Source organism: Somniosus microcephalus, unplaced genomic scaffold, assembly GCF_052327205.1.
Source record: "Somniosus microcephalus isolate GS21.2 unplaced genomic scaffold, FLI_Smic_1.0 unresolved_chr3, whole genome shotgun sequence".
NCBI classification, from domain to species: Eukaryota; Metazoa; Chordata; class Chondrichthyes; order Squaliformes; family Somniosidae; genus Somniosus; species Somniosus microcephalus.
In genome coordinates, this window is record NW_028225181.1 from 73,942,298 (window position 1) to 73,953,899 (window position 11,602).

Below are 11,602 nucleotides of genomic sequence, written 5' to 3' on the forward strand. Positions count from 1 at the left end.
TGCTTTGGAGGGTGAGTTATGTTTTGGAGAGTGTCTGTGTTTTCTTTTGGAGTGTGTGTTTTGTTTTAGAGCGTGTGTGTGTTTTGTTTTGGAGTGTGTGTTTTGTTTTGCAGAGTGTGTGTTTTGTTTTGGAGTGTGTGTTTTTTTTTGGAGAGTGTGTGTGTTTTGTTTTGGAGTGTGTGTTTTGTTTTGGAGTGTGTGTTTTGTTTTTGGAGAGTGTGTGTGTTTTGTTTTGGAGTGTGTGTTTTGCTTTGGAGTGTGTGTGTTTTGTTTTGGAGTGTGTGTTTTGTTTTGGAGTGTGTCTTTTGTTTTGGAGAGAGTCTGTGTTTTGCTTTGGAGTGTGTGCTTTGTTCTGGAGAGTGTGTGTGTTTTGTTTTGGAGTGTGTGTTTTGCTTTGGAGAGTGGGAGTGTTTTGTTTTGGAGTGTGTGTTTTGTTTTGGAGTGTGAGTTTTGTTTTGGAGAGTGTGCGCTTTGTTTTGGAGTGTGTGTTTTTTTTGGAGAGTGTGTGTTTTGTTTTGGAGTGTGTGTTTTTTTTTGGAGAGTGTGTGTGTTTTGTTTTGGAGTGTGTGTTTTGTTTTGGAGTGTGTGTTTTGTTTTGGAGAGTGTGTGTGTTTTGTTTTGGAGTGTGTGTTTTGGTTTGGAGTGTGTTTTTTTTTGGAGAGTGTGTGTGTTTTGTTTTGGAGTGTGTGTTTTGTTCTGGAGAGTGTGTGTGTTTTGTTTTGGAGTGTGTGTTTTGCTTTGGAGAGTGTGAGTGTTTTGATTTGGAGTGTGTGTTCTGTTTTGGAGCGAGAGTTTCGTTTTGCAGAGATTGTGTTTTGTTTTGAAGTGTGTGCTTTCTTTTGGAGAGTGTGTGTGTTTTGTTTTGCAGTGTGTCTTTTATTTTGGAGAGTGTGTGTGTTTTGTTTTGGAGTGTTTGTTTTGTTTTGGAGTGTGAGTTTTGTTTTGGAGAGTGTGTGTTTTGTTTTGGAGTGTGTGTTTTTTTTGGAGCGTATGTGTGTTTTGTTTTGGAGTGTGTGATTTGTTTTGGAGAGTGTGTGCGTTTTGTTTTGGAGTGTGTGTTTTGTTTTGGAGTGTGTGTTTTGTTTTGGAGTCTGTGTTTTGTTTTGTTTTGGAGTGTGTGTTTTGTTTTGGAGTGCGTGTTTTGCTTTGGAGAGTGTGTGTGTTTTGTTATTGCGTGTGTGTTTTGTGCTGGAGAGTGTGCGTGTTATGTTTTGGAGTTTGTGTGTGTTTTGTTTTGGAGTGTGTGTTTTGTTTTGGAGTCTGTGTTTTGTTTTGTTTTGGAGTGTGTGTTTTGTTTTGGAGTGCGGGTTTTGTTTTGGAGAGTGTGTGTTTTGTTTTGGAGTGTGCGTTTTGTTTTGGAGAGGGTGTGTGTTTTGTTTTGGAGTGTGTGTTTTGTTTTGGAGAGTGTGTGTGTTTTGTTTTGGAGTTTATTTTTGTTTTGGAGAGAGTGTGTGTTTTGTTTTGGAGTGTGTGATTTGTTTTGGAGAGTGTGTGCGTTTTGTTTTGGAGTGTGTGTTTTGTTTTGGAGTGTGTGTTTTGTTTTGGAGTCTGTGTTTTGTTTTGTTTTGGAGTGTGTGTTTTGTTTTGGAGTGCGTGTTTTGCTTTGGAGAGTGTGTGTGTTTTGTTATTGCGTGTGTGTTTTGTGCTGGAGAGTGTGCGTGTTATGTTTTGGAGTGTGTGTTTTGTTTTGGAGTTTGTGTGTGTTTTGTTTTGGAGTGTGTGTTTTGTTTTGGAGTCTGTGTTTTGTTTTGTTTTGGAGTGTGTGTTTTGTTTTGGAGTGCGTGTTTTGTTTTGGAGAGTGTGTGTTTTGTTTTGGAGTGTGCGTTTTGTTTTGGAGAGGGTGTGTGTTTTGTTTTGGAGTGTGTGTTTTGTTTTGGAGAGTGTGTGTGTTTTGTTTTGGAGTTTATTTTTGTTTTGGAGAGAGTGTGTGTTTTGTTTTGGAGTGTGTGTTTTGTTTTGGAGTGTGAGTTTTGTTTTGGAGAGTGTGTGTGTTTTGTTTTGGAGTGTGAGTTATGTTTCAGAGAGTGTGTGTGTTTTGTTTTGGAGTGTGCGTTTTGTATTGCAGAGTGTGTGTTTTGTTTTGGAGTGTGTTTTATTTGGAGAGTGTGTGTGTTTTGTTTTGGAGCGTGTGTTTTGTTTTGGCGAGTGTGTGTGTTTTGTTTTGGAGTGTGTGTTTTGCTTTGGAGAGTGCATGTGTTTTGTTTTGGAGTGTGTGCTTTGTTTTGGCGTGCGTGTATTGTTTTGGAGAGTGTGTGTGTTTTGTTTTGGAGTGTGTGTTTTGTTCTGGAGAGTGTGTGTGTTTTGTTTTGGGTTGCGTGTTTTGCATTGGAGAGTGTGTGTGTTTTGTTTTGGAGTGTGTGTTTTGTTTTGGAGAGTGTGTGTTTTTTGTTTTGGAGTGTGTGTTTTGTTTTGGAGAGTGTGTGTGTTTTGTTTTGGAGTGTGTGTTTTGTTTTGGAGTGTGTGTTCTGTTTTGGATAGTGTGAGTGTTTTGTTTTGGAGTGTGTGTTTTGTTTTGGAGACTGTGTGTGTTTTGCTTGGAGTGTGTGTTTTGTTTTGCAGTGTGTGTTTTGTTTTGGAGAGTGTGTTTGTTTTGTTTTGGAGTGCGTGTTTTGTTTTGGAGAGTGTGTGTGTTTTGTTTTGGAGTGTGTCTTTTGTTTTGGAGAGTGTTTGTGTTTAGTTTTGGAGTGTGTGTTTTGTTTTGGAGAGTGTGTGTTTTTTGTTTTGGAGTGTGTGCTTTGTTTTGGAGAGTGTGGGTGTTTTGTTTTGGAGTGTGTGTTTTGATTTGGAGAGTGTGTATTTTGTTTTGGAGTGTGTGTTTTGTTTTGGAGTGTGTGTTTTTTTTTGGAGAGTGTGTGTGTTTTGTTTTGGAGTGTGTGTTTTGTTTTGGAGTGTGTGCTTTTTTTTGGAGAGTGTGTGTGTTTTGTTTTGGAGTGTGTGTTTTGTTCTGGAGAGTGTGTTTGTTTTGTTTTGGAGTGTGTGTTTTGCTTTGGAGAATGTGAGTGTTTTGCTTTGGAGTGTGTGTATTGTTTTGGAGAGTGTGTGTGTTTTGTTTTGGAGTGTGTGTTTTGTTTTGGAGAGTGTGTGTGTTTTGTTTTGGAGTGTATTTTTTTGTTTTGGAGAGTGTGTGTATTTTGTTTTGGAGTGTGTGTTTTGTTTTGGAGGGTGAGTTATGTTTTGGAGAGTGTGTGTGTTTTCTTTTGGATTGTGTGTTTTGTTTTAGAGCGTGTGTGTGTTTTGTTTTGGAGTGTGTGTTTTGTTTTGCAGAGTGTGTGTTTTGTTTTGGAATGAGTGGTTTTTTTTGGAGAGTGTGTGTGTTTTGTTTTGGAGTGTGTGTTTTGTTTTGGAGTGTGTGTTTTGTTTTTGGAGAGTGTGTGTGTTTTGTTTTGGAGTGTGTGTTTTGCTTTGGAGTGTGTGTGTTTTGTTTTGGAGTGTGTGTTTTGTTTTGGAGTGTGTCTTTTGTTTTGGAGAGCGTCTGTGTTTTGCTTTGGAGTGTGTGCTTTGTTCTGGAGAGTGTGTGTGTTTTGTTTTGGAGTGTGTGTTTTGCTTTGGAGAGTGGGAGTGTTTTGTTTTGGAATGTGTGTTTTGTTTTGGAGTGTGAGTTTTGTTTTGGAGAGTGTGCGCTTTGTTTTGGAGTGTGTGTTTTTTTTGGAGAGTGTGTGTTTTGTTTTGGAGTGTGTGTTTTTTTTTGGAGAGTGTGTGTGTTTTGTTTTGGAGTGTGTGTTTTGTTTTGGAGTGTGTGTTTTGTTTTGGAGAGTGTGTGTGTTTTGTTTTGGAGTGTGTGTTTTGGTTTGGAGTGTGTGTTTTTTTTTGGAGAGTGTGTGTGTTTTGTTTTGGAGTGTGTGTTTTGTTCTGGAGAGTGTGTGTGTTTTGTTTTGGAGTGTGTGTTTTGCTTTGGAGAGTGTGAGTGTTTTGATTTGGAGTGTGTGTTCTGTTTTGGAGCGAGAGTTTCGTTTTGCAGAGATTGTGTTTTGTTTTGAAGTGTGTGCTTTCTTTTGGAGAGTGTGTGTGTTTTGTTTTGCAGTGTGTGTTTTATTTTGGAGAGTGTGTGTGTTTTGTTTTGGAGTGTTTGCTTTGTTTTGGAGTGTGAGTTTTGTTTTGGAGAGTGTGTGTTTTGTTTTGGAGTGTGTGTTTTGTTTTGGCGAGTGTGTGTGTTTTGATTTGGAGTGTGTGTTTTTTTTTGGAGAGTGTGTGTGTTTTGTTTTGGAGTGTGTGATTTGTTTTGGAGAGTGTGTGCGTTTTGTTTTGGAGTGTGTGTTTTGTTTTGGAGTGTGTGTTTTGTTTTGGAGAGTGTGTGTGTTTTGTTTTGGAGTGTGTTTTGCTTTGGAGTGTGTGTGTGTTTTGTTTTGGAGTGTGTGTTTTGTTTTGGAGTGTGTGCTTTGTTTTGAAGAGTGTGTGTGTTTTGTTTTGAGTGTGTGTATTGTTCTGGAGAGCGTGTGTGTTTTGTTTTGGAGTGTGTTTTGTTTTGGAGGGTGAGTTTTGTTTTGGAGAGTGCGTGTGTTTTCTTTTGGAGCGTGTGTTTTGTTTTAGAGAGTGTGGGTGTTTTGTTTTGGAGTGTGTGTTTTGTTTTGCAGAGTGTGGGTTTTGTTTTGGAGTGTGTGTTTTTTTTTGGAGAGTGTGTGTGTTTTCTTTTGGAGTGTGCGTTTTGCTTTGGCATGTGTGTGTTTTGTTTTAGAGTATGTGTTTTGTTTTGTTTTGGAGTGTGTGTTTTGTTTTGGAGTGTGTGTTTTGTTTTGGAGAGCGTGTGTGTTTTGTTTTGGGGTGTGCTTTTTTCTGGAGAGTGTGCGTTTTGTTTTGGAGTGTGTGTTTTGTTTTGGAGAGAGGCTGTGTTTTGTTTTGGAGTGTGTGTTTTGTTCTGGAGAGTGTGTGTGTTTTGTTTTGGGGTGTGTGTTATGCATTGGAGAGTGTGTGTGTTTTGTTTTGGAGTGTGTGTTTTGTTTTGGAGAGTGTGTGTTTTTTGTTTTGGAGTGTGTGCTTTGTTTTGGAGAGTGTGGGTGTTTTGTTTTGGAGTGTGTGTTTTGATTTGGAGAGTGTGTATTTTGTTTTGGAGTGTTTGTTTTGTTTTGGAGTGTGTATTTTTTTTGAGAGTGTGTGTGTTTTGTTTTGGAGTGTGTGTTTTGTTTTGGAGTGTGTGCTTTTTTTTGGAGAGTGTGTGTGTTTTGTTTTGGAGTGTGTGTTTTGTTCTGGAGAGTGTGTTTGTTTTGTTTTGGAGTGTGTGTTTTGCTTTGGAGAATGTGAGTGTTTTGCTTTGGAGTGTGTGTTTTGTTTTGGAGAGTGTGTGTGTTTTGGTTTGGAGTGTGTGTTTTGTTTTGGAGAGTGTGTATGTTTTGTTTTGGAGTGTGTGATTTGTTTTGGAGAGGGTGTGCGTTTTGTTTTGGAGTGTGTGTTTTGTTTTGGAGTGTGTGTTTTGTTTTGGAGAGTGTGTGTGTTTTGTTTTGGAATGTGTTTTGCTTTGGAGTGTGTGTGTGTTTTGTTTTGGAGTGTGTGTTTTACTTTGGAGTGTGTGCTTTGTTTTGGAGAGTGTGTGTGTTTTGCTTTGAGTGTGTGTGTTGTTCTGGAGAGCGTGTGTGTTTTGTTTTGGAGTGCGTGTTTTGCTTTGGAGAGTGTGAGTATTTTGCTTTGGAGTGTGTGTTTTGTTTTGGAGACGGTGTGTTTTGTTTTGGAGTGTGTGTCTTGTTTTGGAGAGTGTGTGTTCTGGAGTGTTTTTTTTTGTTTTGGAGAGTGTGTGTGTTTTGTTTTGGAGTGTGTGTTTTGTTTTGTAGGGTGAGTTTTGTTTTGGAGAGAGCGTGTGTTATCTTTTGGAGCGTGTGTTTTGTTTTAGAGAGTGTGGGTGTTTTGTTTTGGAGTGTGTGTTTTGTTTTGCAGAGTGTGGGTTTTGTTTTGGAGTGTGTGTTTTTTTTTGGAGAGTGTGTGTGTTTTCTTTTGGAGTGTGCGTTTTGCTTTGGCGTGTGTGTGTTTTGTTTTAGAGTATGTGTTTTGTTTTGGAGTGTGTGTTTTGTTTTGGAGAGCGTGTGTGTTTTGTTTTGGAGTGTGTTTTTTTCTGGAGAGTTTGTGTTTTGTTTTGGAGTGTGTGTTTTGCTTTGGAGAGTGTGAGTGTTTTGTTTTGGAGTGTGTGTTTTGTTTTGGAGAGAGAGTGTGTTTTCTTTTGGAGGGTGTGTTTTGTTTTGGAGTGTGAGTTTTGTTTTGGAGAGTGTGTGTTTTGTTTTGGAGTGTGTGTTTTGTTTTGGAGAGTGTGTGTGATTTGATTTGGAGTGTGTGTTTTGTTTTGGAGAGTGTGTGTGTTTTGTTTTGGAGTGTTTTTTGTTTTGGAGAGTGTGTGTGTTTTGTTTTGGAGTGTGTGTTATGTTTTGGAGTCTGTGCTTTGTTTTGGACAGTGTGTGTGTTTTGTTTTGGAGTGTGTGTTTTGCTTTGGCGTGTGTGTTTTGTTTTGGAGTGTGTGTTTTGTTTTGGAGTGTGTGTTTTGTTTGGAGAGTGTGAGCGTTTTGTTTTGGAGTGTGTGTTTTGTTTTGGAGAGTGTGTGTGTTTTGTTTTGGAGATTTTTTTTGTTTTGATGAGTGTGTGTGTTTTGCTTTGGAGTGTGTGTTTTGTTTTGAAGTGGGTGTTTTGTTTTAAAGAGTGTGTGTGTTTTGTTTTGGAGAGTGTGTTTTGTTTTGCAGAGTGTGTGTTTTGTTTTGGAGTTTTTTTTTGGAGAGTGTGTGTGTTTTGTTTTGGAGCGTGTGTTTTTTTTTGGAGAGTGTGTGTGTTTTGTTTTGGAGTGTGTGTTTTATTTTGGAGAGTGTGTGTGTTTTGTTTTGGAGTGTGTGTTTTGTATTGGAGAGTGTGTGTGTTTTGTTTTGGAGTGTGTGTTTTGTTTTGGAGTGCGTGTTTTGTTTTGTAGAGTGTGTGTGTTTTGTTATTGCGTGTGTGTTTTGTGCTGGAGAGTGTGTGTGTTTTGTTTTGGGGTGCGTGTTTTGCATTGGAGAGTGTGTGTGTTTTGTTTTGGAGTGTGTGTGTGTTTTGTTTTGGAGTGTGTGTTTTGTTTTGGAGTCTGTGTTTTGTTTTGGACAGTGTGTGTCTTTTGTTTTGGAGTGTGTTTTTTGCTTTGGCGTGTATTTGTTTTGTTTTGAAGTGTGTGTTTTGTTTTGGAGCACGTGTTTTGTTTTGGAGAGTGTGTGTTTTGTTTTGGAGTGTGTGTTATGTTCTGGAGAGTATGTGTGTTTTGTTTTGGAGTGTATGTTTTGCTTTGGAGAGTGTGATTGTTTTGTTTTGGAGTGTGCGTTTTGTTTTGGAGAGGGTGTGTGTTTTGTTTTGGAGTGTGTGTTTTGTTTTGGAGAGTGTGTGTGTTTTGTTTTGGAGTTTATTTTTGTTTTGGAGAGTGTGTGTGTTTTGTTTTGGAGTGTGTGTTTTGTTTTGGAGTGTGAGTTTTGTTTTGGAGAGTGTGAGTGTTTTGTTTTGGAGTGTGAGTTATGTTTTAGAGAGAGTGTGTGTTTTGTTTTGGAGTGTGTGTTTTGTATTGCAGAGTATGTGTTTTGTTTTGGAGTGTGTTTTATTTGGAGAGTTTGTGTGTTTTGTTTTGGAGCGTGTGTTTTGTTTTGGAGAGTGTGTGTGTTTTGTTTTGGAGTGTGTGTTTTGCTTTGGAGAGTGCGTGTGTTTTGTTTTGGAGTGTGTGCTTTGTTTTGGCGTGCGTGTATTGTTTTGGAGAGTGTGTGTGTTTTGTTCTGGAGTGTGTGTTTTGTTCTGGAGAGTGTGTGTGTTTTGTTTTGGGTTGCGTGTTTTGCATTGGAGAGTGTGTGTGTTTTGTTTTGGAGTGTGTGTTTTGTTTTGGAGAGTGTGTGTTTTTTGTTTGAAGTGTGTGTTTTGTTTGGAGAGTGTGTGTGTTTTGTTTTGGAGTGTGTGTTTTGTTTTGGAGTGTGTGTTCTGTTTTGGATAGTGTGAGTGTTTTGTTTTGGAGTGTGTGTTTTGTTTTGGAGACTGTGTGTGTTTTGCTTGGAGTGTGTGTTTTGTTTCGCAGTGTGTGTTTTGTTTTGGAGAGTGTGTTTGTTTTGTTTTGGAGTGCGTGTTTTGTTTTGGAGAGTGTGTGTGTTTTGTTTTGGAGTGTGTCTTTTGTTTTGGAGGGTGTTTGTGTTTAGTTTTGGAGTGTGTGTTTTGTTTTGGAGAGTGTGTGTTTTTTGTTTTGGAGTGTGTGCTTTGTTTTGGAGAGTGTGTGTGTTTTGTTTTGGAGTTTGTGTTTTGATTTGGAGAGTGTGTATTTTGTTTTGGAGTGTGTGTTTTGTTTTGGAGTGTGTGTTTTTTTTTGGAGAGTGTGTGTGTTTTGTTTTGGAGTGTGTGTTTTGTTTTGGAGTGTGTGCTTTTTTTTGGAGAGTGTGTGTGTTTTATTTTGGAGTGTGTGTTTTGTTCTCGAGAGTGTGTTTGTTTTGTTTTGGAGTGTGTGTTTTGCTTTGGAGAATGTGAGTATTTTGCTTTGGAGTGTGTTTTGTTTTGGAGAGTGTGTGTGTTTTGTTTTGGAGTGTGTGTTTTGTTTTGGAGAGTGTGTGTGTTTTGTTTTGGAGTGTTTTTTTTGTTTTGGAGAGTGTGTGTATTTTGTTTTGGAGTGTGTGTTTTGTTTTGGAGGGTGAGTTATGTTTTGGAGAGTGTGTGTGTTTTCTTTTGGAGTGTGTGTTTTGTTTTAGAGAGTGTGTGTGTTTTGTTTTGGAGTGTGTGTTTTGTTTTGCAGAGTGTGTGTTTTGTTTTGGAGTATGTGGATTTTTTTGGAGAGTGTGTGTGTTTTGTTTTGGAGTGTGTGTTTTGTTTTGGAATGTTTGTTTTGTTTTTGGAGAGTGTGTGTGTTTTGTTTTGGAGTGTGTGTTTTGCTTTGGAGTGTGTGTGTTTTGTTTTGGAGTGTGTGTTTTGTTTTGGAGTGTGTCTTTTGTTTTGGAGAGCGTCTGTGTTTTGCTTTGGAGTGTGTGCTTTGTTCTGGAGAGTGTGTGTGTTTTGTTTTGGAGTGTGTGTTTTGCTTTGGAGAGTGGGCGTGTTTTGTTTTGAAGTGTGTGTTTTGTTTTGGAGTGTGAGTTTTGTTTTGGAGAGTGTGCGTTTTGTTTTGGAGTGTGTGTTTTTTTTGGAGAGTGTGTGTTTTGTTTTGGAGTGTGTGTTTTTTTTTGGAGAGTGTGTGTGTTTTGTTTTGGAGTGTGTGTTTTGTTTTGGAGTGTGTGTTTTGTTTTGGAGAGTGTGTGTGTTTTGTTTTGGAGTGTGTGTTTTGGTTTGGAGTGTGTGTTTTTTTTTGGAGAGTGTGTGTTTTGTTTTGGAGTGTGTGCTTTGTTCTGGAGTGTGTGTGTTTTGTTTTGGAGTGTGTGTTTTGCTTTGGAGAGTGTGAGTGTTTTGATTTGGAGTGTGTGTTTTGTTTTGGAGCGAGAGTTCCGTTTTGCAGAGCTTGTGTTTTGTTTTGGAGTGTGTGCTTTCTTTTGGAGAGGGTGTGTGTTTTGTTTTGGAGTGTGTGTTTTATTTTGGAGAGTGTGTGTGTTTTGTTTTGGAGTGTTTGTTTTGTTTTGGAGTGTGAGTTTTTTTTTGGAGAGTGTGTGTTTTGTGTTGGAGTGTGTGTTTTTTTTGGAGGGTATGTGTGTTTTGTTTTGGAGTGTGTGTTTTGTTTTGGAGAGTGTGTATGTTTTGATTTGGAGTGTGTGTTTTTTTTTGGAGAGTGTGTGTGTTTTGTTTTGGAGTGTGTGATTTGTTTTGTAGAGTGTGTGCGTTTTGTTTTGGAGTGTGTGTTTTGTTTTGGAGTGTGTTTATTTTTTGGAGAGTGTGTGTGTTTTGTTTTGGAGTGTGTTTTGCTTTGGAGTGTGTGTGTGTTTTGTTTTGGAGTGTGTGTTTTGTTTTTGAGTGTGTGCTTTATTTTGGAGAGTGTGTGTGTTTTGTTTTGAGTGTGTGTATTGTTCTGGAGAGCGTGTGTGTTTTGTTTTGGAGTGTGTGTTTTGTTTTGGAGGGTGAGTTTTGTTTTGGAGAGTGCGTGTGTTTTCTTTTGGAGCGTGGGTTTTGTTTTAGAGGGTGTGGGTGTTTTGTTTTGGATTGTGTGTTTTGTTTTGCAGAGTGTGGGTTTTGTTTTGGAGTGTGTGTTTTTTTTTGGAGAGTGTGTGTGTTTTCTTTTGGAGTGTGCGTTTTGCTTTGGCGTGTGTGTGTTTTGTTTTAGAGTATGTGTTTTGTTTTGGAGTGTGTGTTTTGTTTTGGAGAGCGTGTGTGTTTTGTTTTGGAGTGTGCTTTTTTCTGGAGAGTGTGTGTTTTGTTTTGGAGTGTGTGTTTTGTTTTGGAGAGAGTGTGTGTTTTGTTTTGGAGTGTGTGTTTTGTTCTGGAGAGTGTGTGTGTTTTGTTTTGGGGTGTGTGTTATGCATTGGAGAGTGTGTGTGTTTTGTTTTGGAGTGTGTGTTTTGTTTTGGAGAGTGTGTGTTTTTTGTTTTGGAGTGTGTGCTTTGTTTTGGAGAGTGTGGGTGTTTTGTTTTGGAGTGTGTGTTTTGATTTGGAGAGTGTGTATTTTGTTTTGGAGTGTGTGTTTTGTTTTGGATTGTGTGTTTTTTTTGGAGAGTGTGTGTGTTTTGTTTTGGAGTGTGTGTTTTGTTTTGGAGTGTGTGCTTTTTTTTGGAGAGTGTGTGTGTTTTGTTTTGGAGTGTGTGTTTTGTTTTGGAGAGTGTGTGTGTTTTGTTTTGGAGTGTTTTTTGGTTTGGAGAATGTGTGTGTTTTGTTTTGGAGTGTGTGTTTTGTTTTGGAGTCTGTGCTTTGTTTTGGACAGTGTGTGTGTTTTGTTTTGGAGTGTGTGTTTTGCTTTGGCGTGTGTGTTTTGTTTTGGAGTGTTTGTTTTGTTTTGGAGTGTTTTTTGTTTTGGAGAGTCTGTGTGTTTTGTTTTGGAGTGTGTGTTTTGTTCTGGAGAGTATGTGTGTTTTGTTTTGGAGTGTGTGTTTTGCTTTGGAGAGTGTGAGCGTTTTGTTTTGGAGTGTGTGTTTTGCTTTGGAGAGTATGTGTGTCTTGTTTTGGAGTGTGTGTTTTGTTTTGGAGAGTGTGTGTTTTGTTTTGGAGTGTGTGTTTTGCTTTGGAGAGTGTGAGTGTTTTGTTTTGGAGTGTGTGTTTTGATTTGGAGTGTTTGTTTTTTTTTGGAGAGTGTGTGTGTTTTGTTTTGGAGTGTGTGATTTGTTTTGGAGAGTGTGTGCGTTTTGTTTTGGAGTGTGTGTTTTGTTTTGGAGTGTGTGTTTTGTTTTGGAGAGTGAGTTTTGTTTTGGAGAGTGTGTGTTTTGTGTTGGAGTGTGTGTTTTTTTTGGAGGGTATGTGTGTTTTGTTTTGGAGTGTGTGTTTTGTTTTGGAGAGTGTGTATGTTTTGATTTGGAGTGTGTTTTGCTTTGGAGTGTGTGTGTGTTTTGTTTTGGAGTGTGTGTTTTGTTTTGGAGTGTGTGCTTTGTTTTGGAGAGTGTGTGTGTTTTGCTTTGAGTGTGTGTATTGTTCTGGACAGCGTGTGTGTTTTGTTTTGGAGTGTGTGTTTTGCTTTGGAGAGTGTGAGTGTTTTGCTTTGGAGTGTGTGTTTTGTTTTGGAGAGTGTGTGTTTTATTTTGGAGTGTGTGATTTGTTTGGGAGAGTGTGTGTGTTTTGTTTGGAGAGTTTTTTTTTGTTTTGG